General features: G+C 38.5%; 1 long non-coding RNA gene across 2 annotated transcripts; it reads left to right on the forward strand.

The window, feature by feature from the left end:
* The first annotated feature begins 1,722 nt into the window (after window positions 1-1,722).
* Window positions 1,723-25,943, forward strand: LOC118350471 (uncharacterized). 2 transcript variants are annotated; one of them, XR_004804330.2, is made up of 3 exons: window positions 1,723-2,105; window positions 3,297-3,399; window positions 25,382-25,943. It is a non-coding gene; the product is annotated as an uncharacterized LOC118350471 (long non-coding RNA). The 2 variants fall into 2 exon arrangements; XR_007401313.1 differs by lacking the exon at window positions 25,382-25,943 and adding an exon at window positions 24,225-24,382.

Genomic DNA, 25,943 nt, shown 5'->3' on the forward strand with positions numbered 1-25,943 from the left:
GCGTGGCTCTTGATCTCAATCAGGGTCATGTGAGTTTGAGCCCCACATTGGTTGTAGAGATTACTTACATAAATAAACTTTAAAAAGAAAAAAAGCTCTCTTGTTTCAGGTTAACCACTAACTTCTATCCACAAAGTATGAGCTGTTTCCATTATACCATTCCATCTTTTCAGCAACATAATTGGGGTTATATTCATGATCAACTACTCAACATCAAGTAAATGATCAAATATATCAAAAAACATGCATTAAATGAGTTGTTTATTGAGCATCTATTAATCATAATAGGATAAGTACTGAACTGATGCATAAATGAATGAAAATTTATTGTACATATGCAGAGAATCCTGATATTTCCTAAAGTATTGACAATGGATGCGATCAATCAGCTATATCCCAAATTCGGCCTGAAACAAATGTAATACTTTTCGGATGGACTGTAGTCTTCTTCCTGCAATCTCCATCCTCAACTGCCAACAACTTTCTCTCCAGGAATCAGAGGCATCAAAATTGTGGTAACTATAATCCTGTATTAAAGTTGAAAGTATATATTTCAAAAATATCCATGGTACAATCTGTATGTTGGAAGTCCCAGGGGAAGAGCTCTGATGTCAGGATATGATGAGGGAGGGATCTTGAATTTTGATCTTTTTCATCAGATTTTCTTATCCCTTCTCTGTAATCTATCCCCCACAACCTCCCTCCATCCTCACACACATCCTCCTCCCCCCATTTAATCTGTTGAAACTTAATCACCAGCGTGGTGGTATGTGGAGGTGCAACACCTGGGAGGTGATTAGGTCATGAGGGCAGACTATTCATGAACAGGATTAGGGCCCTTATAAAAGAGACCCCTAGGAGTTCCCTTGTCCCTTCTTTGGCCAACTGAGGACACAGAAAGAAGACAGCCATCTATGAACCAGGAAGTGGGCTCTCACCAGACACTGAATCTGCACATGCCTTGATCTTGTACTTCCCAGTCTCCAGGACTATAAGAAATAAATTTCTGTTGTTTATAAAGTACCTAGTCTATGGTATTCTATGAGAGCAACCCCCAAAAGACTAAGACACACCTTCAAAGTCAACTTTGGTGGAAAAAGAATTTGCTACAAGGCAATCTGAGAGAGGAAAGGAGGTAGTTTTACTCCTTTGCCTTAGAAGTGGTTCTCAAATACCTAACAAAATTGCCTAGGGTGCTTTCAAAATATGTAGTTCCAGATCTCCATCCTCTAGAGATGTGATGTGTCTGGAAAGACTCAGGAATCTGCATTTAATAAATATTCCCTGGGAGATTCTAATGATGCAGTTCTGTGAAAGACTACATCTTAAGAAACCCTGTTTTAGAAAGAGGAGAAGGTGGTTTTTTTTCTTGATTTTTTAATAAAATCCCAGGAACTGAAGCCAACTATCCCATCTAGACCCCTTCATCACATCTACCTCCTACAGAGTCTACCGCATCAGAAGACAGATTTCATCAAGGAGTAATGTGTAGACATTAAGCTGTCTCCAGGAAGAGGTGTCGGTTATAACAAAAATGTGAGATCCAGGAACAGAGCAGAAGAGGAATTTCACAGGCTTGGTTGGAGAGTGGGTGTCTGGGGATGCTGGGATGATGCAAATTTGCATCCAAGTGCCAGTAGTTGCTTCAATTATTCAAACAATTAAACTCTTCTTTCCAAATACTTCCAGTGACTGGCTTTTACTTTCATAGCTTCCAAGATGTAGAGTGGGCCAGAGCAAATAACAGTCTTGTTCTATGGAACAGCTCGAGATATCTCAAATATATGGCCCTTCCTAGCTGTTTTCAACCTGAGTCTACATTTCAGTTTATTTCTTCTGCCTGTGGGCTAATTTACTGGATCAGTATCTTTAGTTTGCACGTAACCATGGCTTGGCTTTGTAAGTTCCACTAGAGAATGGCACAAGAATAAAAATAGAAGTGTCTGAGCTGCCTAAATGTGAGCATGGATCTCACAGGACATTGTATTATGTGCCAAAAGACTCCTCTGGGGATCGGCTTGCCACACTCCACATCTTCTCACTCTGCAAGGCTTGCAACTGTCCGCTCAGCCCCCACTGGTGGTGCTGCACTGGGAAGGAGTCAGGTAAGCATCTCCCTTCTATGAGGAAAATAGGTGTCAGGCAAAGGGTACATAAAGGAGATCTCTAATTTTGATTTGTTCTTGAAATATATCCTTGAAGGAATGAAGTTTTGGGAGGCTTGGGGTAGGAAATAATATAAAGAAACATGGACTAACGCTTACTTGCAAGGTCGTTTTAGGAAAACAGTCAAGTTAGTGTTTTCCTGTTCTGTTTCTGCTAAGTGTCCATATGCTGTGAGTCATTTATAGGGGAGCTTAGAATGAATCCTCTGAGGCCATTAGTGCCAGAATGTGCTTCTCAGAGTGCCTGATTCAGATTGCAGAGGTGCACTTGGTGGAACAGAGTTGTAGCTGCTTCCCTTGGTTATCTTCTGAATGTTCAACTTCAAGACTTCAATCGTGGTCTTTTTGACCCCAAAGCTGTGCTCTTTCCTGTGGGCAATGCTGCCTCTCCATCTAGTCTTCACAGATGAATCACTTGGACTTTCCTCATCTCCCATCACAAAGTGCTCTGCTCTGGTCCTTTGGGACAATCACTCTGGCTCTGCCCTGTACATGCAGTACCCTTTTACACTCCCATTCTGCAACTCCTTGGACTAATTTTCATCTCATTTCTACATCTGGTGTAATATTTCAAGGTCTGTGTCAATTGCCTTTTCCAAAACCCTTCTGTAAGTCCTCAGGTGTTTCCTCTTCTTCTGTGACTCTATGGTGTTGACTTGAAGAACTGGTTGGTCTATGTATAAACATCCGTATCTTTCCCATCAAAGTATGGATATGGATTATTTTGTCCTTGTCCTTTTCCAGTAACGTTACCATACCTGGCACCATACCATGTACAGCATAGGAATATAATACATATTTTTGAATGACTGCTGAGAATATATTTTTAAAATATTTTTAAATTTAAAGGACATGAATTATGTTATTAAATTGCTTGTATAGTTTTTTTATTTATGCAAGTAATACATGTCATTTTAATGAAAAATTTTAAATACAGGTAGAATAAAGAACTTTAACATATATCTCTGGTTGAATCAAAGATAACCACTTTGAAGACACTGAGGTGTGTCCTCCTGGAAAGTTTTCTATGTTTAAGTGTACATATTATCTTAATATTTTGAGTGTGTTCTAGTTAGCCAAATCATAGGTAAGGATGGCTCTCTTAACCAAGATTAAATCTGATCTTCTTAGATCTCTGGGCTATAGGCTCATCCCTGGACAAAAGCACCAGAGGAATGCTGTAATGGATAATCTCACCAGAAAGAGATGAATGAGTGTCAAACAGACAAAAATGGTGAGTGTCGATCACAGACTCACATGATTTATGGAGAGCTGGACCTTTAGGAATGAGGAGCAGGACCACATGGAAACTAAAAAATTGTTAGCAACCATTGTCTCTGATAGTCTCTCAGTCTCTAGATCTATGCGTGCTCTTATTTCTGCTTTTTGTTGAGCATGTTCCTTTGTTCTCTCTACAAAAAAAAAAAAAAAAAAAAAAAGCCTTTAATAAAAATTCCTGTTTCTGGCTCCCCATGACCTTACCTTCCATGTGACTTTCACTCTGCCTGATGCTGATACTGGCCCACACAGTATGGCTGTGCTGATCAGCTCTCCACTGCCCTGTCTCAGCCTCTACTCCCAATTCTAGATGTCCAAGGGAAAGAATACTGAAGTTGGGTCAGAGTCTAGTTAAGTTACATTGACCCTTCCCAGCACTGTAAGTAGATGGGGTATTTTGAGAGAAGAAATGTGTCTTCTGTTGACCTATTCTACTTGACCGTGCATAGCTCACATCCTCTTTCACTATGATACACACACACACACACACACACACACACATTGGCATCTTGCAGGTTCCTCCCAGTACAAGCATTCTTCTGCCTCAGGGCTTTCCCCATGCTACAGCCTTTGTCTACCATGTTTTTTCTTCATATTTTTCTACTTGCTTGCTTTCCAGCTTTATTGAGATTCAATTGACATCTAATAGTGTATACGGTTAAGTTATACATATGATGGTTTTGATATATGTATATAGTGCAAAATGATACCACAATAGGGTTAGTTAACATCTCCATCCCCTCACATGTTACTCTGCTCTGTGTGTAGTGAAAACATTTAAATCTACTCTCAGAGCAACTTTCCAGTATATAATTTGTATTTTTTTTAGAGATTCAGTTCCTTTTTTTAAATTTTTTGTTTATTTATTTATGATAGTCACAGAGAGAGAGAGAGAGAGAGGCAGAGACATAGGCAGAGAGAGAAGCAGGCTCCATGCACCGGGAGCCCGATGTGGGATTCGATCCCGGGTTTCCAGGATCGTGCCCTGGGCCAAAGGCAGGCGCCAAACCGCTGTGCCACCCAGGGATCCCCTATAATTTGTATTTTTAACTAGAGTTACCATGCAGTACACTAAATTCCTAGAATGTATTCATCTTACAGCTGAGAGTTTGTATCCTTTGACCAATGTCTCTTCATTCCCCACCTCCCCACCCCCGAGTTTCTGGCAATCACTATTATACTCTCTTTCTATGAGTTTGGCTTTTTTAGATTCCACATATTTTTATGATCTATTTCAATGCATCCTTCAAGTTTTGGCTTAAATATCACATTTTCTGACAGGCTTTCTTGCTCACATAATTTAAGTGTCTCCTGGAAATTCAGTAGCATTATACCTCTGTGTGTGTGTGTGTGTGTGTGTGCGTGTGTGTTTGTGTCTATAAAATCTGTTCAGTCTTTTTCTCCCTCTCTCCCTCACTGGTCTACAAACATCCACACAAAAGAAATATAATTTTTTCTGAAATTTTATTATTTTTAGTTTGTAAGCCATCAAGCAGCAGCAATTTAATCTCAATTCCCCAGAGCTGCATAAATGTTCTGATGGCATGTGGGGTGGGAGAGAGCCATTGGGTGGGATTAGCCAGTCCTTGATAACATCATCTCTTCATACTGGGGTCAGGTAGATGGAATTATTCAAGGCTGATCTTTAATCAAATTCATCCATTCACTGCCACATCCTCCTAATTCCCATTTGCAAGATGTCTAAGACAATATCTTCAAAATTGAACTTTTCTCAAGAACCTGTTTATTCAATACAAGCTACTTTTCTAGATTGAGGGGAAAAGAAACCATTGAGTGCATCAAGAAAATTATTGTCTTTCTTTGAATGGCTGAGAATTGACACCATGAATAAGGATGTGATGGGGGAAGTCCTATAGCACCAGAATTGGTCTGTGGATTGTATTTATAACACTGTAAAACCCATAATTTTCACTAAAACAAAATATTTTGAAAAAATATGAAGTACTTTGGAACAGTATGAAACTGTCAGTTGTAGCAGACTTCAACTATCTAGTGCTCCTTAATGAAATCTCATATGATCTGAATTTCTTTCGCAATCAATGGGCTATTTAAATTGATTATATTCACCTGCCTTGTATAGCACTCTTTCTAAGCAGTTAATTTGCTTTAATTAGGGAGAGTAATGGGTTCATTTATTTTGCTTTTGAAATTATTCTCAAATCATTCTGTATTGACAGTGTTTTTAGGGGTTTTTGAAGCTAATTCCTCCTATGACACAATTAAGGGAAAGATCATTTATTTTCAGAACACAATTAATTGGCATATTTTGGTACCTTTAGTAAAGGGCATATGACAGCTCAGGATACTGAAAGAGTTCATAAACTTTTTTCATTGTATTATTTTAATCCACACAAATTACCTGTAAAATTTGATGACTAAGTTACTTTTAGATGTAAGGCAGATGGGGCTGTGTTCCTTCAACTTTGGAAGTTGATTTTCTTGTGTCGTAATGTCTCTTGGTAATGTTCACAATCTAGCTAAATAATAATGTTTAAGTAATGCATTTTTGCCTTCTAAGTAAGATAACAGTATTATTTCTTAATCCACCTAGAAAACAAAACATGAATGGTTCATGATGAATCGAAATATTAGGTTTAATAATCAGCAGTATTTGCACCAAGCTGCTACCCAACACAGCAAAGCTGGCCTTTTAGAGTAATAAGCCCTCCTACAAGAAAATTCTTTTTTTTTTTTTTGAGAGAAAGAGCACACACACAAGGAGCAGGGGGTTGGGGGGATTAGGGGGGTGGAGAGGGCAGAGGGAGAGAGAAGAGAATCTCAAGCAGGCTCCACACCCAGAGCAGAACCCACCATGGGGCTCAATTTCATGGCCCCTGAAATCATGACCTGAGCCAAAATCAAAGAGTCAGATGTTTAACTTTCTGAGCCACCCAGGTCCACTGAGGTGCCCCCCAAAATTCATTCTTATAAAACATGAGGGCACTTTCCTGGTATTCGCATGGTGAAAGGAAGAACATTAAATTTAGATTCAAATATATTGGTGTTGACCCCTGCCAAACTTCTGGAGCTACACAATTAAAATGGCAATAAAGGGACTCTGGTAGTCAAAGTCAATGTGCCTACAAGAGCATCTGCCTCTTTAAAAGTCCCTTCCCGGACCATAAGGCCAGTGAATACATGCCAGCACGGAGACTGGAACATCAGGATTAAAAGCACAGACTCTAGGATGTGATGGCCCTTAATTACATCCTGCCCTCTGCACTCACCGGCTGTCAGAACTTGGGGAGGTTAACTAATCTCTCTGCCTCTGTCTTTTTATCAACTATGAAATGAGAATAATAAAATAGTACCTCCCTCATGGAGTTGCTGTGAAGATTTAATGAGTTAATTAAGGTAAGGCTCTGAGGACAGCGTGTGGGACGGACTAAGAATGAAATGAATACTCACTATGATTAACTGATGTTCATGGCCAAATGCATCCACTCGCAACCAAACTGTCCTCAGTTCATTTCAGTTCTGCTTTCTGGTTCCTCTGATTGCTGCCGCCCACAGCCTCCCCCATTCCATGGTTCCTTCTTTACGGACTGGGGATTTATGACTGTGGGCTAACCCGCATTAAAATTCATGGCTTATATTCAATGCTTATATTTTCCTAATTGCAAAAGAATAATATATACACATTGCCCAAAGTTAGAAAACACACAAAAGTGTAAAGAAAAAAGTAAAAATTAAAAAAACAGGATTTATGTTTTATGTATTTTCTTCAAGTCTCTTTTTCTAAGTATGTACATGTTCAATAAATTTGCATTTAGTTACATGTGGGGGTTTTTTCCCAATAAATCCATGAGTTATGTGTGATTTTTTTTTAAATAAATACAAGTGGATGGGACGCCTGGATGGCTTAGTGGTTGAGTGTCTGCCTTCTGCTCAGGGTGTGATCCCGGAATTCCGGGTTTGAGTCCCACATCGGGTTCCCTCTGAGGAGCCTGCTTCTCCCTCTGCCTATGTCTCTGCCTTCTCTCTGTGCCTTTCATGAATAAATAAATAAAATCATTTAAAAAAATACAAGTGGAAAAATAAATTTAAAAAAATACAAGTGGATCGTTTTCAATAAATATACCACAGCACTGTATTTTCTATTCCTTATGGTTTATTTGAGACAGAATGCATGCAGGATAGGGGGGGTGAGAAGGGCAGAGAGAGAGAGAGAGAGGGAGAGTCTGAAGCAGATCCCAGGCTGAGTGTGGAGCTTGACATGGGGCTCAGTTTCACGAGATCATGACCTGAGCCGAAACCAAAATTCGGTCAGTTAACCGACTGCACCACCCAGGCTCCCCTCTCTTCCTCACGATTTTCTTAATAAAATTTCTTTTCTCTGGCTTATTTTATTGTAAGAATACAGTATATAATAAATACAACATACAAAATATGTATCAATCAACTATTTATAGGTATGTCAATAGTAGGCTATTACTAGTTAAGTTTGAGGGAAGCCAAAATTATATGTGGAATTTTGACTGTTCAGGGTGGGGTATTACTAACCCTCAAGTTATTCAAGGGTCAACTATAAAATACTGTTTTCCCTGAGTTTTCTGTATAACACTTTCATTGTCATTATGAGAATCTACCTGGAGCATTAAGAACAATCATTCCTTAGAATACTATATAACTAATTCTTTAGGAATGCATCTTATTCAAATCAGAGATATTTTAGTCTTGCTATGTCACCAAAAGGTTAAATTAAAAGAGTGTACCATTGGGATCCCTGGGTGGCTCAGCGGTTTGGCGCCTGCCTTTGGCCCAGGGCGCGATCCTGGAGTCCCGGGATCGAGTCCCGCATCGGGCTCCCGGCATGGAGCCTGCTTCTCCCTCCTCTCTCTCTCTCTATGTCTATCATAAATAAATAAATAAATTTTTTTTTTAAAAAAAAGAGTGTACCATTTAAAGCACTAAAAGATGAAAGGCAACACCCACACTCTGTCCATCTGCTTTTGCCCTGCTCTTCTCTGCCTCAGTAGCCATGATCAAAGATCATCTGTCACTGCCAGTTCTGTGATGCACCCATGTCTGATGCCTCCATTTGGAGTTGCAGATTATGAACCAAGCAGATGGCAGCCACAAATCTAAAAATTAGATGGAATATGGCTTTTATGTAGAAAGACTACTTTTAAGTCATCTTATGTGTCATCTTCCTGTGGGTCACTTTCTTACAAATATCCTAAGCAACACCTTCATAAATGAATTTTTAAGAGAAAGCTGAAAGTGAGTTTTCTCTTTAAACCTAAGCCTCAGATAGATGATCCAAACCCCAGGTGTTCTTATGACTCTCCTTTTCCATTTTATATTCCTTGAAGAAATATTTTTAAGAGTAAAATAAAGATCTTTTGGCTAATTAAAAAATTTATACATGGGAATAAATATTCCTAGGGTTTACTTAAGACTACCAGATGTCAAAAAATGTACTCTAAAAGTTACCAATTGCTTTCTTTCTTGAATATTTGGTATGCTATTAAAAAGAGGTTATATAAAAATAATCCATGTTTCATAAAGGAGGTTATTGATATCCTGCACTGTATAAAAAGAAAAGTAAATACCGAAACTGAAATACTCATAAAAAAGAAAAGAAATGAAGTTATTTTACTGGCATTATATCTTGTTATAGTTACTAGCAAAACAAAAATAAAAAAAACAGTACCAATGAGTTTTAAGTAGCAGCTTAGCTAAATTTCTTAATTTGTCAACATGTGATGATTTTGACAATCCACTTCCATCAAGCCCAGCTCTGTGTCATGCACTGAAGGTAGGGCATGTGGTATGGCCTTTGTTGCTTGGGTATGGGGACCTCAAAAGCACAGGTGGAGACAGGGGAGGGCAAGACATCCACCTGCTGTGGCTCATTAGACAAAGGAGAATGCAATGTGCCAACATCTCTTCCAGAGCCTGAGTCAACAGTAAGTGGGATTTCCTCGACTTTCAAAATTCCCCATCCATATTGACTAGGATGCTCCTTGAACAACTACCTAAATCTCTTGCTCAGGTAATAGTGCAGTGAGGGTGGATGGTGGGCTCCTCTTTATGAAATGATTCTGGGATCACAAACCCTTCTATCTAGGGACTCCACCATCTTTCCTTTATGAGATCCTCTCCACCTAGACAGTTGATAAGGGATAACACAAAGAAGAGATACCCAGCCTATCTCAGGCTAGATGGTGACACTTATAACTCCTCATATTCTGTAGCAAGAATTAGTCTCATGGTCCCACCTAACATGCAGGCTTTGCCACATACATCAGAAAATAGGTTTCTATTTTCCTCCAAATCTGTGACCTTTGGTCATTTCTTTTTCACTTCCTGAATGGCTATTTTTCTTAAAAAAAATAAAAAAGTAGAAAAAATGTTATTGAAAAATCTCACACATCCCTTTAAGATGTAGCCTGACGTGGTGGAAATATACTAACATTCGGTGTAAATATCATTGACATCTCAATAACTTGTTCCTGTTACCTGTGAGAAAATGCAAAATTTGGGCTGAACAATTATAATATGGCATTTAAACCTTCTCATCTACCAATCTCCCATCTTAGAAATCATATTTAAAGTAAAACTCTCAACATGTTATGCTATACTTAGCTCAGATAGAAAATGATGCTGGTTATAGCAGTGTAACTATGGTGTTGCCATGGTTATCTACCTATTAATGATTAAACTTGCTTCCTTATGCTCATTAGAATGTATATCTTGAAAACAGAGAAGAGGTTTCAGTTTATTAGCAGATTGTAAGGTCCAAACTTCTCAAACAAAAGTTTGGGCATTAGAAACCAGTTCAGGCTCTGACAGTCAACAGATCCTTCTCTTGTGTCTATGGTATGAGCAGGTTTTTTCCCCCCTTATTAGCTACAGTAATCAATTTTCAAAGGGATAAACATTTTATGCTTCATAGAGTCATTATAACTTCCCAGGAAGAGAGAAACTTGCTGAGAGATAGCATGAATTATGCAAAAATACAAATTTGTTTAAAAACCAGAAAGCATCAGCAAATTGAATCTGTTTATTCATTTCCATTTTTTGTCAGACCTATCCTCTTGAGTCTACATACAAACCATCACCATAAATTACCAAATCAATCAAAATTTCTGAATCATAGGAATAAGATTAATAGTTTTTCACAGAAATGACTTTGAGACTTACATGCAAGATATTTTTGTTTACTATCTTTTTAAAAAGCCAATGTCTGTAGGTATTTCTAGCTTCAAGAACAGCAGATAATTTATCTCCTCACTACAGGTTTTTAGGAAGAGTTAGTTTAGGAAGAGTTAAAACTGTTTAAGATATCTACATCTCCAGATCATTTTGTCCTTCATGAGAGAAGAGAAAGGAATGATGTGGTAATGTTTATCTTCCTGTGCTTCTCTATTTGTTTATTCAATGAGCATTTCCTGAGTGCTTAGTAAGTCTCGAGCCCTGCCCTGCTGCTGGGGTATAGAAAAGAACAAAACAGACATAATTTCTATCTGTAAAAATGATAAAATCCTCCACAAAGGCTTGTGAATGAATCACTCTCTTTTAACAAGAGGAAGAAGCCTTAGCCTGGCCTTTAAATTCTTCACCCTAAATTTTAAGCCTTCCTTGCAGCAGCCTACCATGTTTCTCCCAAACTGGTTGGCTGTCTACATCACTAGGAACCCAACTCCTATGGCCACGATCTTGTTTTCTATCTCCAATTAGATTTCAAGGCCTAACTCAAATCCTACTTTTCCATAAAGCCATCTCTGACTGGTTGGTTTCTCAGTCCTCTGAACACCCATAAATTCTTTTTTTAAAGTAAGCTCTATGCTAAACATGGGGCTTGAACTCACAACCCTGAGATCAAGAGTCACAGGCTCTACTGACTGAGCCAGCCAGGCACCCCCTTACATATTTTTTTAATATAGGAAACTTTATTGAGTTTATATTATGAATCAAGTACTTTAAAAAACTATAATTTGCATTTTGAATCAATCTTACAATGAAAATATCTACATTTTGTAGATAAGAACATTTGATTTTCCATGGAAATAAACTGCCCCCAAGTTATAGCTGTAATTCAACTCAGGATATTATGATTCAAAAATATATATGTTCTTTTAAACCCATCACATTGACCTAATAATATTTTTTATTTCAGATTAAATGATAAATTCTGTTAAGTCAGGAGTCACCTTTATGTATGTCTGTATTTCTCTTAATCTCTACAATTAATGCTATACCTAGAGTAGACTCTGATTAAAAATATTTTCATGATAATTGTGATAACAACACAAGTTAAAATATAGTAAATACCTTCCTTCTCACATGGTATATACAATAACAATTAGAAGATGTCAAGAAAAAGAAAATCACAGTTGGCTGGAGTAGTAAGAAAAGCTAAGAACTAAAGAATACACAAGTAAAATCATTCTAAATATGGGGAAAGTCAAGAGCAGAGGTATGGAGACGAGAATGTCCATGGAATAGCCATTGGAAGAATCTGGCTACCGCAGGGATGGATATAGTGTAAGACTAGAATGGTTAGTGGGAAACAGACAAAATAATGTTCCCACGAGGATATCTTTGTCCAATCCCCAAAACCTGTGAATGTTATCTTTTATGGCAAAAGAGACATTGGGGGCACCTGGCTGGCTCAGTTGGTAGAGTATGTGACTTTTGATCTCAGGGTTGTGAATACACACTCCATGTTGGATGTAGAGATAACTTAAAAGATGAAATCTTTTAAAAGAGAGAGAGAGACATTGTAGAAGTGACTAAGGATTTTGAGGGGACATTATCCCAGATTATGCAGGTGAGCACAATATAATCACAAGAGTCCTTATAAGAGAACATCAGGAGATCAGAGTGAGTGGAAAGAAATGTTATGACAGAAGCAAGAGGTTGGAGTGATATGAGGAAAGGTCCATGAGCCAATTAATGCAGCTGAGCTCTAGAAGCTGAAAAGACAAGAAAACAGATTCTCCTTCAAAGGAATGCAGCCCTCCAAAACCTTGATTTTAGACTTTTAATCTCCAGAACTATAAGACATTAAATATGTGCTGCCTTATGCCACTCCATCTGTGGTAATTTATCATATAAATAATAGGTATCAGTGCATGAGAAAACTTAGTATTTAGCCATACTAAATAATTGGGAATCTTCCCTGCAAGCATTGAATGTTTCTAAGCTAGGATGGAAATAATGTGATGAAGATGAATCACATTGTTGCATTTATTCACAGTTATCTGAATTACTGTCATAGCAATGAGAAAGGAGTCAAGGGGGATTGCTTGGAGATTGTCTCTGAGGAATTCAGAAAAAAGAAAGAAGATGCCAAGGAGCTACCTAAATTATGAATATGAGAGATATCAACAAAAAATTATAGTTATAATAGATAAATTTAAGTGGAGTATTAGACACACTAAGGAAAACAATGAGTTAAGTCTTGCACGCACTGAGTTCAGCATGCTGACATCTTAGCCATTAGACAGTGAAAGGCCCAGTGCTGGAGAAAGAAAGTGGCTTGGAAACGATGCCAACTAATCATGAACACCTTGAAAGTAGGAATATAGTCCTTTTCTCATTACCCACAGGCCCAAACACAGCACATCACAGCTAGCAGATACAGAGGACATGGTTGGTGATAGGGAAAATATCTGATCTTGCCAATGACATGTATTATATTTTAAAACACCCTCTTTGGGGTAAGTGTCTAGTTGTAAAGATTTCTTTCTTCTCTAAGTGATCTCCCTTCATCTCTCCAATTTTAAAATTAAATTCCAGAAAGTCTATATATCCATGTGGTTTTCATGGGGAGGATGCTCAGTCTTTATGCCGTCTTCTGGATCTTGCTACGTCTATAGAACTGCACCTTGACCCATGTAGTCCCTTGGTGTCCTGCATTCTCTACTGAATTGCGACTGTCCCATGTGGCCACTTGAGCATTACTCGGGCACTGTGGCAGATGCCATGGCCTGCAGCTGCAAGGTGGTGCGGCTACCTTATCCCCGTCAAAGATCTCTGATATTCCTTCCAGCACTTCTGTGTCCCCTATCCCTTAGAGACCTTAGAATTCTCAGTTGCTTTCTCTGAATCATTCTGATGTGTACTGGATCCAGTGACATTGTCATCAAATTTAGCTGTCTAGGCCACCTGCCTTTGTCTTTGTTACTCAACTATTCCCACATCACGGTAGGCATGGTAACATTCAATATGAACTTCTCTTGAGAGTCATGTAGGCTCCCTCAGACTATACTTTTGGAAGCCCTGAATTCTCCAACTGTATCTGAGTATTTGAAAACAGCCCCTTAGCTTTTAAACCTACTTCTCTAGGAAATTTAGAGTGTCAGATTTGACATTCAAAGCCAACCAATGGATTTTTGGTTGTAGACAGTATCTTTTGTTTCTTTCCTTACAGCAATAAGCTTTGGTATTGTGACTTAGCCTTAATGAGACTGGACTGCAGGGCATACAAAAGAAATATCTGAGAAGGGAAAATCCAGTGGAAGCCATTTATTTCAAAAGCATTATTTGCCTGTAAGCCAGAAGAGAGTTGAAGTCAAGGGCATGAATGATAGCAGAAAGAATGAGTAAAAAAGAAAAAAGAATAAAGGATGCAGGACTGAACTGAGGTACAGCTACAAAGAGAGAACAGGAAATAAAGCAGGCTGAAAAAACAGTGACCTAAACAAGAGGAGAACAAGTTATCAGAGTCCCCAAGGCCCAGAGAAAGAGAGCATGTCCCAAGGAAGAGATGAGCAGAGAGCAAAACACTAAAGAGATCAAGGAGGATGGATATCCTAAAGGGTCCCTGGGTCTGAGAAGTGCAAGGTAACTGCTAACCTTTTTTCGGTATGTGTAGGTTAGGGGTAGGATTTGGACTAGGATCCAGGGATCACCCAGTTAATGACTTCATGTAGAATGCTGCTTTCTTAGTCTATTCCTGTGCCAAAAATCTGAACAAACCAGAATGGATCTTTTAAAAATGTGTGTGTATGTATATGTGTGTGGAGAGAGAGACTAGACTTTTTTGTTGTTGTTATCCCTATGAAAGCATTACTCATATTAATTTCATATTTCATATTTATCCCTAAATAACCAAACTGGTTATTTAGGCCACTCTCCTAAAGTATGTTCTTTTTATGTGTGTAAAATTCATTCTCAATCATTATTTATGTGCAGGTTACATAATTATCCATTTAAAACACATCAAAGTTATTGTGGTTTCAAAAGATGGTCATCTTAGTCCTTACCATAAAATTCCAAGGCTGTAAGAAATTCTTATTGTTCTAATGAGCCTGTTAAATATAAGAAACAACCTTTTGTTGTCTCAAGAATTGCTAAGCTTGAAGTAAGGGACAGATACTCATTTGGGAGTTCAAATGAAGGCCTATGCTATAAAAAAAAAACAAAACAAAACATTGTATTGATTCCAAAAGGAACAAATGAGAAAGTAGATTATATATGACATGTATCTAAAGCTTATTTCAGCAAATACTCAAGAAATTGGATTTTACATTTAAGTTACTTTACTGGTCACTGTAAAATTCACTAACAAACACACTTTTTCAGTTACATATTTTACCATAAAAATGTATTCAACAGGGGCAGGATGATTATACTCTTTTTTGTACGATAGGTATAAAAAGTATCTCCGTGGGGCTATACACGTGTCTCACACTATAAAACTAAAAGGCAGAGTGATCAACCTGGCAAACACTTAACTAAAAAGACTTGAGAGTTCTAGATGCAGCGACTACAGGCAAGATATTTAAGCTTTCTGAGCCCCAGTTTCTCACTCTATAAAATGCATATGAATACTATAAAGATTTAGGATAATGATGGGCATATAACACATATGCTAGAGCAAGACAGGGTACATAAATCTTAAGTGGTAATATGCTGCTCTTTTCCTGTTGGTTTTACAAAAATATAAAACATGAAATATAGCTAAGTCATGGAATGAAGAATCAGCAGAAGATCCTTAGATTCCTTCAGAATAATTTTCTCCCAGCACAATGCAATCATTTCAGCGTGTCATCCCTCTGACATGTGCCCTGAGTCGACAGCATATCAATGAAGTCCCTGCATCAGATTTTACAAAAATGAACACTGAGGCTGTGTAATCTATTCTTTTCTCGTTTATTTATTCCTAAATAAAAGTCCATCCTCCCGATCAAGAGGATACAGAGGACTGCCAACCTCATTTCTTTTACTTTAATTTAACAAAGCCCTCCTGGGCCTTCATGGTAACAAACAAAAATTAGGCTTAGCATAGAAAGTGTACTTGCGGGTGCAAGGAGCTCATCCCAAAGCTCGAGAGACAGGCCAAGGCACAGAGGAAGACTCTTACCAAATCAGGCAGACAGAAAAAGACAGAAGATTTGCAACTGATCTCATCTAATTCACTGACCTGATTATGCTTCAAAAGAAGAACTAAAGTTTCTGAGATTGAAACAGACCGAAAAGAAAGAATAAAAAGCTAGGGCGATCGTGACGGCTGATGAGGGCATGCGATGCTCTGAGTAACTGTCTTCTGCACAGTGACACGCACATCCTGCAGAACTACATTTAATGCAGAAACCAGCAAGGGAAGGCAGGGAGTTTTGATCTTATGGTATTTTTTTTTTAAAGAGAATAAAGTAGAAATGTATTTTTATGGAGCTCCCATTGATTCTCTCAGAATTTAAGGAGATTAACACTAGTGGGTTATAATAAATAAAAGTGGTTTTCCTTTCATCGAGCATTTAGTGATCCTAGGGGAAGCACAAAACAACATATTTTGTTAGAAAAATGACAGGGAACTAACCTCTTCCTTCCCCTAAAAAATAATTGGTATGTAGGAAAAACATGATGAAGCACAGATTAGTAATGTAAAAGCTAGGTTTTAAAAAGATTTCAACTTCCAACAGACAGCCAATTACTAATGATTTCCTTCTACGTTAGCAGAGAAAAACCTGGAAAGGATTCAGATGCATATTTTCTATCCATCAAATAATATTCTTGAGTCCATTCTGCATACCAGAGCTTTCCCATATTCTGGTGGAGACAGCTATTTAATTAATATTTACAAGATTATTTTCCTTTTCTTTGAGGGCTTGTCTTTTTTTTTTTTTTAAGATTTTATTTATCTATTCATGAGAGACACAGAAAGAGAGGCAGATATATAGGCAGAGGGAGAAGCAGGCTCCCCATGGGAAGCCCGATGCAGGACTCGATCCCAGGACCCCAGGATCATGACCTGAGCCAAAGGCAGACGCTCAGCCACTGAGTCACCCAGGTGCCCCAGGCCTTGTCTTTGATTCAGTTACTCTTTTCCCAGATAAGATCATGCTATTCCCCCAAAGCCCTGCAAACCTCCAGATATAGTTCTGGTGATGCTTTCATGTGGTGCTACGTCTTTGTCCTTGAAATGAAGGCGGGCCAATACTTGGTTCTGTTTTTCTTTGCTTGCTTGCTTCTTGTTTGTTTATTTTCATCACATGTTTCAGTAATTCTTCATATTAAAGCCATCTGGATTTCCTCTTTCTTCTGAACTTTCCTCCCCTTTCCTACAATACTTTTTATTGTCTTAGTGTGTATAGCTAAAGTATAACAAATATTATTCATATTAGTTGTGAGAACAGTATCCCAAGATACTTTCCAACAAGAAGATCCTGTGAAAATGTAAGCTTTCTTCCCTTCTTCCCTAAATACTACTATGCTATAAATCATGTCCAATGTTCTCTTGATAATTTATTCTATGTTATAAAAGGAGACCTGTGGAAGCTTTTATAGCCTGAGCCTGTCACTGACATTATACACACAGAATAAAAGCTAGAAGTTTGGACCCTGTCCTATCTTGGGTTCTCAACCCTGGGTGACTTTCCCAATTACTGTAGTGAATTTTAAAGTGCTGGCAATGGGAACGCCTGGGAGGCTCAGTGGTTGAGCATTTGTCTTTGGCTCAGGGTGTGATCCTGGGGTCCCGGGATCAAGTCCCACAATGGGATCCCCGCAGAGAGCCTGCTTCTCCCTCTGCCTACATCTCTGCCTCTCTCTCTGTGTCTCCCATAAATAAATAAATAAAATCTTTAAAAATACATAAATAAGTACTGCTGATGAATGGATAAAAAAGATGTGATATATATTATATTATATTATATATTATTATATATATTATATTATATAGATATTATATATATAATGGAATATTACTCAGCCATCAAAAGGATGAAATCTTTCCATTTGCAATGTGTATGGAGCTAGAATGTATGATGCTAAGCCAAATAAGTCTGTCAGAAAAAGACAAATACCATATGATTTCACTGATATGTGGAATTTAAGAAACAAAACTAATGAACATAGGGGAAGGGAAGGAAAAATAAAACAGGTTAAAAACAGAGAGGGAGACAAACCATAAGAGACTCTTAATTCTAGGAACAAACTGAGGGTCATTGAAGGGGAGAGAAGTGGGGGGATGAGTAACTGGGTGATGGACATGAAAGAGGGCGTGTGATGTGATGAGCACTGGGTGTTATACACAAATGATGAATCACTAAATTCTACCCCCGAAACTATAGTACACTATATGCTAACTAACTTGAATTAAAAGAAAAGAAAAAATAAATACTGCTGCCACAGCCCCATCTTGACTTACTTAATATTTCTCAAAGCACTTCAAACATTTTAATGTGCAGCCAATTGAGAGCCATTGAGCTAATCTTCCACTCACGGCCAAGGAAACTGAAGCCCAGAGAGATTCAATCACTAGCCCACCTGCATAATGGAAAAAGCAGCAAAGGAAGGGTTAAAGACCCACAGTTTTTAGTGCATGGTTCTTCCAACTCCAAGAACTATAGGATTGCAAAAGGTTTCCTGAAGAAATCGATGGTCTGAATTTCTTTCGACCCACCCCAGGTCAGGATCAGTTACATAATTTGCAGAGCCCAGTGCAAAATGAAATCATGGGGCCTTTTGTTTCATAAATTACTAGGAATTTCAAAAAGTTGGCAGCAAGGATTTAAACCAAGCACAGGGCCCAATGTTCCTGCACCGGACACACACCCTGAAGTCCATCCTGGCCCTGGTTTTGAAGATATTCTCTCCAGTAACAATGTGTTTGTAATAAACAAACAAATAAAGATTCCACTGCTATAAACCGAGAAACAGGGCTGAACAAGTCTTTGGTGTAGTCTTTTTTGTTTGTTTGCTGTTTTTTTTGGTTTATTTACTTTTTTAAATGTGGGAGCTCTCAGGAGACTTCAAGAACCCCTGTTCTTTGCAATTGCATCAGCCTCCCTCTTCTCCTGTCAAAAGCAGAATCTGTGAGATGAGGGCTTTTATTTTTGGGAAGTGATCCCAGAGAGCCAGAGGGAGGGAGAGGAACAGTAAAATAAGGATGGAAAGAATCAACAGCAAGGGGTGGGAGTTGTTACTGGGCCAGCCACTGCTCTGGGTTAGGAGCCTTTGAAGAGCCATCCAGAACGCACCTCAGCACTGCATACCCAGCAGAGAGGGAGAGAAAGGGAACTTTTATCCTCTGGGTCCTATGCTATAAGGAGGTGACTCCTGGAGCTTCCAGAATGGGTCAGAAGAGACGGAGAGTCATGCTCTGCTAGTGTGATGCCGTGTGAAGCTGGCTATAGCAACCGGGGCTGGAGGGCCACAGAGGCCCAACATAGTGACCCTCCAGGCTGAGACTCAGAGCAGCAAGCCCAAACTGATTTTAGCTAAAACTCTTTACTTCCCAGAATACCTATTAACATCTCTCTGGACACGTGTGCTATCCATGGAGCACAGTTTGGAACAAAGTAGAGGATCTATTATTAGAGTTAGATATTCCTTTTCAAAGAAATCACACACTGGGAGAGCCAGGTTGGGGATGGGAAAGACCAAAGGAAAGATTAGAACATGGAGAATGAAAGCCTGCTTCCAGCTGAAGGGCAGTAATTGTTTTGAATGTCCTCCCACCGGTATAAGCACAAAGATTTGGCCTCCCTGACTGTTCCATGCCAGCTCTCCTGAAATTCTTTAATGTGTATCCAGAGAGTTTTAATAATAGGGCTATCATTTTTATACCATAAAAATCAGACTCTTTTCAAATGAATGCTAGATGAAACAGGAAATAGCACTTTTCTTCCTGCAGACTGGTAATAGTAAGAGGTTTTAAGTGAACTTGGCTACAGCTAAAAATTACACAGAGAGAAACCATTTCCTTGTTTAAGACAATTCTGAGCACGTGCACTCTTGGTCACTGAGACTGCTGGCAGTAATTTGCACAGACATATTGTGAATAAATGTCTTCTTACTATATTTATTTAGCTGTGATAGCAGACTCCGAGCAAACTTAGCATTTTAAAGTGAAAACTCCCTAAATCTGTTTGGGGTAGGTGTTCCTACAGATATGATACAATTCACATAGAAAAACAGCAAAACAAACAAAATCTTTTCATAACAAAATTATAATTTCTACTTTTACTTAGGAACCTTGTATGTTAATTTTCCATCAATAGCTTGCTGTTTTTAAAAAATCACTTTCAGACATCTCTACATCACTTCTTTCATTTTTCTGTCAGGTGGGCACTATTTATTGTTGATGATGTCCAGAGTCCTGAACCTGATAGTGTGGGTCAGCAAGATGTTTATATATTTTAAAAAGCACAATATTCTGTCTCTCAGAAAGGCTGTATCTGAACTATCAAAATGACAACATTTTCTGTACTGTAGAATTCTTTCTTCATAGGGTTTCAAACCTAGATTTATCTCAAGAGCAATTCAAATCCTTAGAAAGAATGTTATCATAATTTTCAAAATGTAATTGTCTTAGTCTTATATGTTTACTCGTCATTGGAAAACATGACTTTAAATATTGAGTGTTCCATCTGTTTTAAAACACGACCACCCACAAAAGCTGTATGTTGCCAGTTTTCCCTACACTCCTTTTTATTGCCACACTTTTGTTTCTGCTTATAAACCTGGGAACTTTACAGGAAAGCAGTTCAATGGCACAAACCTACAAAGCAAGAGAACTTTAAAATCAGTGTAAAAGTATACCCACAGAAAACTGTACAAAATATTATTTTTTCCAATGCCGTATTGTATTTAAATTCACTCTTAGATAGAAGATTTCAATAAAATCCCCTTATATCAATAGGGGCATTGTTGAAAGGCCTCATGTAAGTAGAAGTTTGTCTTACTATAAAGGCTAAAGGTCACAAAAAAAAAAAACAAACTTTAAACTTATATACTTGGAATTTGTGTCTTTTATACCTCATTTTATTTCTGTATGTCATATTTCTTCTTTGCCACATCTCTACTTGTAGTTCAGTAAGATAAAACAGCCATGCTAGAATTCTTTCTCTGAGTCTGAATTATTCTTAATTCAGCAAACCTTAAAGTTTCTGTCCCTCGGTTATCTGATCTGTAAATATAGGATATTGTGCCAAATAAACACTACACTAATGTTGTACTTAAATGTTGTCACTGTAGCTTTAATATGGGCCTTCTCGTGAAACAGATGACTTGAAAACTTTCCCATACGTTCCAGGTTAGGACAGCAGATTGAATGCTTACATTTTATTTCATTCACTCTTTTCCCAAACTGCATTAAAACTACAGCATAGCTAACTGTTTAAAGAAAAGAAAGCCAGAGATAGGAGATGAAGAGCGCTGAGTGCAGGCAAATCAAGGAACTCTGAATCCACTGAAGACTGATTGCAGAGCCAGCTCCAGTCCTGTTGGGCTCCCAAAGACTCCAGCAACTTGACATTTTCTTTCTAGACAGAGAAGCTGACCTTTCCCAGAGGTAATACCTAGGAAAGTTTTCCAACAGATGACTCACTCAGGGTCAAATCTGAGGTTCAAATATGAAAACTCCACCCATGCATTCAGGACCACTAATCACCTTTTTATTCCCTTACCCTAAATCCTGAGTAGACCATTAAAGATACCCAGATATCTGAGCAAAGTCTCTAACATGGACAGGAGAGCTCAACAAACAACCTGAGAGAACAACCAGGAAGAAACAAATCAAGACAACTATCACTGATATCCTCAGAGAAAGAAGATAGATGTTGCATCCATGAAACATGACCAGGAAGACATTAAAGAGGAAAGAAATAGAAATAGATGACCTTGGAATTTTAAAATACCATAGCGGAAGTTTAAAAAAAAACACCGTGGAAAGGTTAGAAGATAATTTGAGTATATTCAAATGTTTTGAATGGAAAATAAAAATATAAGAAACTTGAAGCACTTGTCTTTCCATGAAAGAAAGAGTAAGAGAAAAATGGAAGGCACGAAATAATTTAAGTTCATAAAACTAAAGAACATAACTGGCCACATGGGAAGGACCCCAGAGGAAACAGAGCCATACTAAGGAATATCAATGTACAGTTTCTGGATTCTGAACGAAAACAAAGAGGAGATTTTATAAGCATCTAGGGAAGAAAAGGTGATAAAAAGGTCACATACAAAAAAATGAGGAATCAAGTGGATCTGAAGTTCTCAACAGCAACACCAGGAGCAAGAGATCAACACCTACAGAGTTCTGAAGGCAAAGAATTTCCAAACTAGAATGCTAGGTGACATCAAGCTATCAAGTATGAAGGCAGAATAAAAATATTTTTATACATTCTTGGTATCAAAATATTTGTCACTCATGACCCAGTTTTTAAGAAGTCTTAGGAATGTACTTTACTACAATGAGAAAGAAAAGCCAAAAAGAGAAGATGTGGGATATAGGAAACAAGAGATATTATACAGGAGAACAGTGAAGGAGGACAATAGCAGGGGACCCTAGGATTTTCACCAGTTGCCATAGCGTGATTCAAGAGAAAAGCAACAGCTGAAATCACCAAGGTACCCACTGCTACGTCTTGTTAATCTGAGACAGAATGTATAGACAAGCCTGGCCCAGATTTTTATCCAGACTGGCATGAGCATGTGCTGATGCAGCTCTGTAGCCCCTCCACTTCCCACCAGGTCCTGCTCCAGGGATTAGCTAAAAGCATCCATTTCCTCCTACAGAAGTTCTCCTCTTTGACCTATTCTTGAGTGCTAGAGAACAGCCATAGTGAGTTTAGAAGCATAAAGTACAGAGCCCTCTCCTGTTGACCATATTCTGGCTGGACACCTTGTCCCTGCCCCTGGCAGGTGCCTCGACCATATGGGAGAACGTGCCAAGCTTGCTGACAGGAATATTCTAGGGTATATGACTCTTTAATTCACCATACAACTTAGTAAATAGGAATTATTGGTTATATTTCACTCATCTGAGCTTTTACTACACACCCATCCTTATAAAATGGATCTAGTCTAGGTATACTAACAAATGAGGTTTTTAATCCTTCAAGGCTGATGGCCACTTTCTAATTAGTTCACCAAAGAGATACACATGGAGGAACCCTGCCACAGCAGCCAGCACACCAGCTTCTCCAGATGTCTTCTGAGGGTCCTATGTCCTTTCATTTGAAACCTCATTGAGGGGGGCCCCTGGGTGGCTCAGTGGTTGAGCGTCTGCCTTTGGCCCAGGGTGTGATCCTGGAGTCCCGGGATCGAGTCCCACATCAGGCTCCCTGTATGGAGCCTGCTTCTCCCTCTGCCTGTCTCTCTCTCCTCTCTCTCTCTCTCCCTCTGTGTGTGTGTGTGTGTGTGTCATGAATAAATAAATAAAAATCTTAAAAAAAAAAAGACCATAGGTCTCCTGCAAACCATTGAAGATCAGAGTCTTGTGAATCCCCCATGCTCCTTACTTCAGTTAACTGTCATGGCAGGAAACACTTCCTTATAGGAGTTGAATTGAAGTTCATGAGAGATGCAGCAGAAATTGCAATGAAGGTTTTTGTGTTTGACTCATTTATTTTGCCTTTTTTGTTTTATTTAGTAATGAGAAAAGGGAATTACATTGCTAGTAAGAGGCATTACATACATTAAAAATAATAAGCATGGAGGGGTGCCTGGGTGGCTCAGTTGGTTGAAGGTCTGAAACCTTGATTTTTGTCTCAGGTCATGATCTCGGGGCTGTGGGATTGAGCCCTACATCAGGCTCTGCACAGAGTGTGGTGCCTGCTTGGGATTCTTGCTCCTTCTCCTTCTACCCCTCCCCACTTGTTGTCTCTCTCTCTCTCTCTCAAAAACAAAACAAAACAAAACAAAAAACAAGAAGAGGGGATCGGATCCCTGGGTGGCACAGCGGTTTGGCGCCTGCCTTTGGCCCAGGGCGCGATCCTGGAGACCTGGGATCGAATCCCACGTCGGGCTCCCGGTGCATGGAGCCTGCTTCTCCCTCTGCCTGTGTCTCTGCCTCTCTCTCTCTCTCTGTGTGACTATCATAAATAAAAAATAATAATAATAAAAAAATAAAAAAAAACAAGAAGAGATGGCAGAAAGCAAATAAAGGTGGATAAAAATGTAATAAAGAAACTTTAGGAAAGTCAGATAATCAGCAAGTTCTAGAAACCAAGTTTAAGGTCTTAAGAAAACGTGGCCCAAAGAGAAATGCTCATCCCCTCATTGACTGGTATTATAGCAAAATTCTGACCTACCTGGGAAAACACTATTTCGAACAACAGCAACAACAACAATTATTATTATTATATTATTATTAATCACATCCCTTCTTTCTACACAGTTGCAAAATGTTTTACTTATTTAGCTTTATAGTCTGAGTCATTGATGAAACATTTTGCTTTTATTTAGAAATATAAAAGCTGTGTCTCTTTTTAAATGACAGTCATAGGCATTAAACAGTGGATTGTAATGTAAATGAGGCTACTAGACATTTCAAATTTTCCCTGACTTGTTTCTTCACAGTTTGAATGAAGTTGTATTCAGGAACAAAAACCTCTGTAAAGAAAGAAGATGAGTAAAGCTAAGTACCTTTCTAAGAACCTGTGCTCTTGGTTGCCTGGCTGCATTTCATGCTGCCTGTTTACAACTGTGCATGATATCTGCAAGCCAAGAAACAAGCTCTTAAGGTAGATTCTGTGAATGAACTGATAAAGAGCCATTCCTGTAAATATCTGAAAACAGTGACAACACACCCCTCTGAGAACATGTTCAAATCCTATGTTGATTGTTGTCAGGAGGCCCTGATGGAGTTCATCTCTAGTTCCAACACTAATGAAAACAATGGGGATGGGCTGTAAAGTAGATTTGCAAAACTATTGTCTGCAACAATCAACATGAGTTTAAAATGATAGAGATTCTATTACTCAATAGCCCTGGGGTAAAAAAAAAAAGAAGAAGAAATCACAAATACATTCCCTTTCTAGCCCCCATCTATCAGACCAGACTTCATTTTTATTTTTGCCTTCTATTCCTTTCCACCCCTTCCCCATTTGTCTAAAAAGTGCAGTGATGTCTTTCTCTGAGTAAGAAATATGGATGAAATATTCAGAGATAATTGGAATTCTATTGGCCATCACCTTATGACATTCTGAGCATCGCGGCAGGAACACAGTTCATTTCAAGACCAGACTCTCGCAATTCCTTAGTGGTTACTTGCTGTTGCAGTGACTATTACTCAGCTGGAAGCTTCGAGTGGTCAAAATAATAATTAAAGTGTCTGAGAGCCCACTTAAGCACAAAATGTCCTAGTTCACATAGGTCCTCAAATGAGAACAGTCAGTTAGGGCTCCATAGCAAGAGGATGTGATAATCCTTCTGTCACCCAGAAGAGGAGAGTCTAGTGATCAAAACAATAACCTGTTCTTTCAATAACCATTCAAAGCTAAACATAATCAGGAATTCAAATAACACATCACAGGAAAGAGGTTACTGGGCTCCAGCGTGGTCTCATTCTGCTCTGTGAGTGAATGACTTTGTGTCTTTCTGCTATCTTTTGAAAGCCACTGAGGGCATGTTTTTACACTAACTCTCAAATGAGAGAAGGGAAGAGTTGATGGTGGGGCTCTCTATACATCAAGCTCTGGTTTACTCAGGTATCCTTCTTTTTGACATTTTTCCAGACTTTAGCAGGAGTTTTCTGAGATCTTAGAAAGCTTGGAAAAAACAAAGAAGACATATAAACCTAGGCAAAGCTGGCTTTTTAAAACAAGTGGAAGAGCCTCTGGAGAACAGCCACTTCTTCTGACCACTGCAGCTCAGTCTGGAAGATTATTTTTTGGATGTCAGTACTAACCTAGCGTCATCATCACACAACTCCTCTTGCCTCCTCCTCCAACAAACTCACATTGTGGATAATATATCTTTGACTGGGGGAAGATTGAGTTAAATTATGTAGTTAATTATGCAAATTAATTCCTACTATATTTTTAATGATCGCTCACTCATAAAATATTTGAATTACATTTTCAAAGAAATCACTGTGCTGGGGTACTATGAGTCTTAATTGGATGTAAACAAGCCAAGATCCATTTCCTACCCTGCAACTGATACAGTAATTTTCAAGCAGTAAAGAGCCATTTAAATTCCCACTACTGCCACTGTCCTGCTTCTCAAAATTCCATTTGTATTCACACATCTACAATATCCTTGGAGTAAATAAAACCATTGACTTAAAAAAAAAAA

The sequence above is a fragment of the Canis lupus genome, chromosome 12 (genome assembly GCF_003254725.2).
Source record: "Canis lupus dingo isolate Sandy chromosome 12, ASM325472v2, whole genome shotgun sequence".
Lineage (NCBI taxonomy): Eukaryota > Metazoa > Chordata > Mammalia > Carnivora > Canidae > Canis > Canis lupus.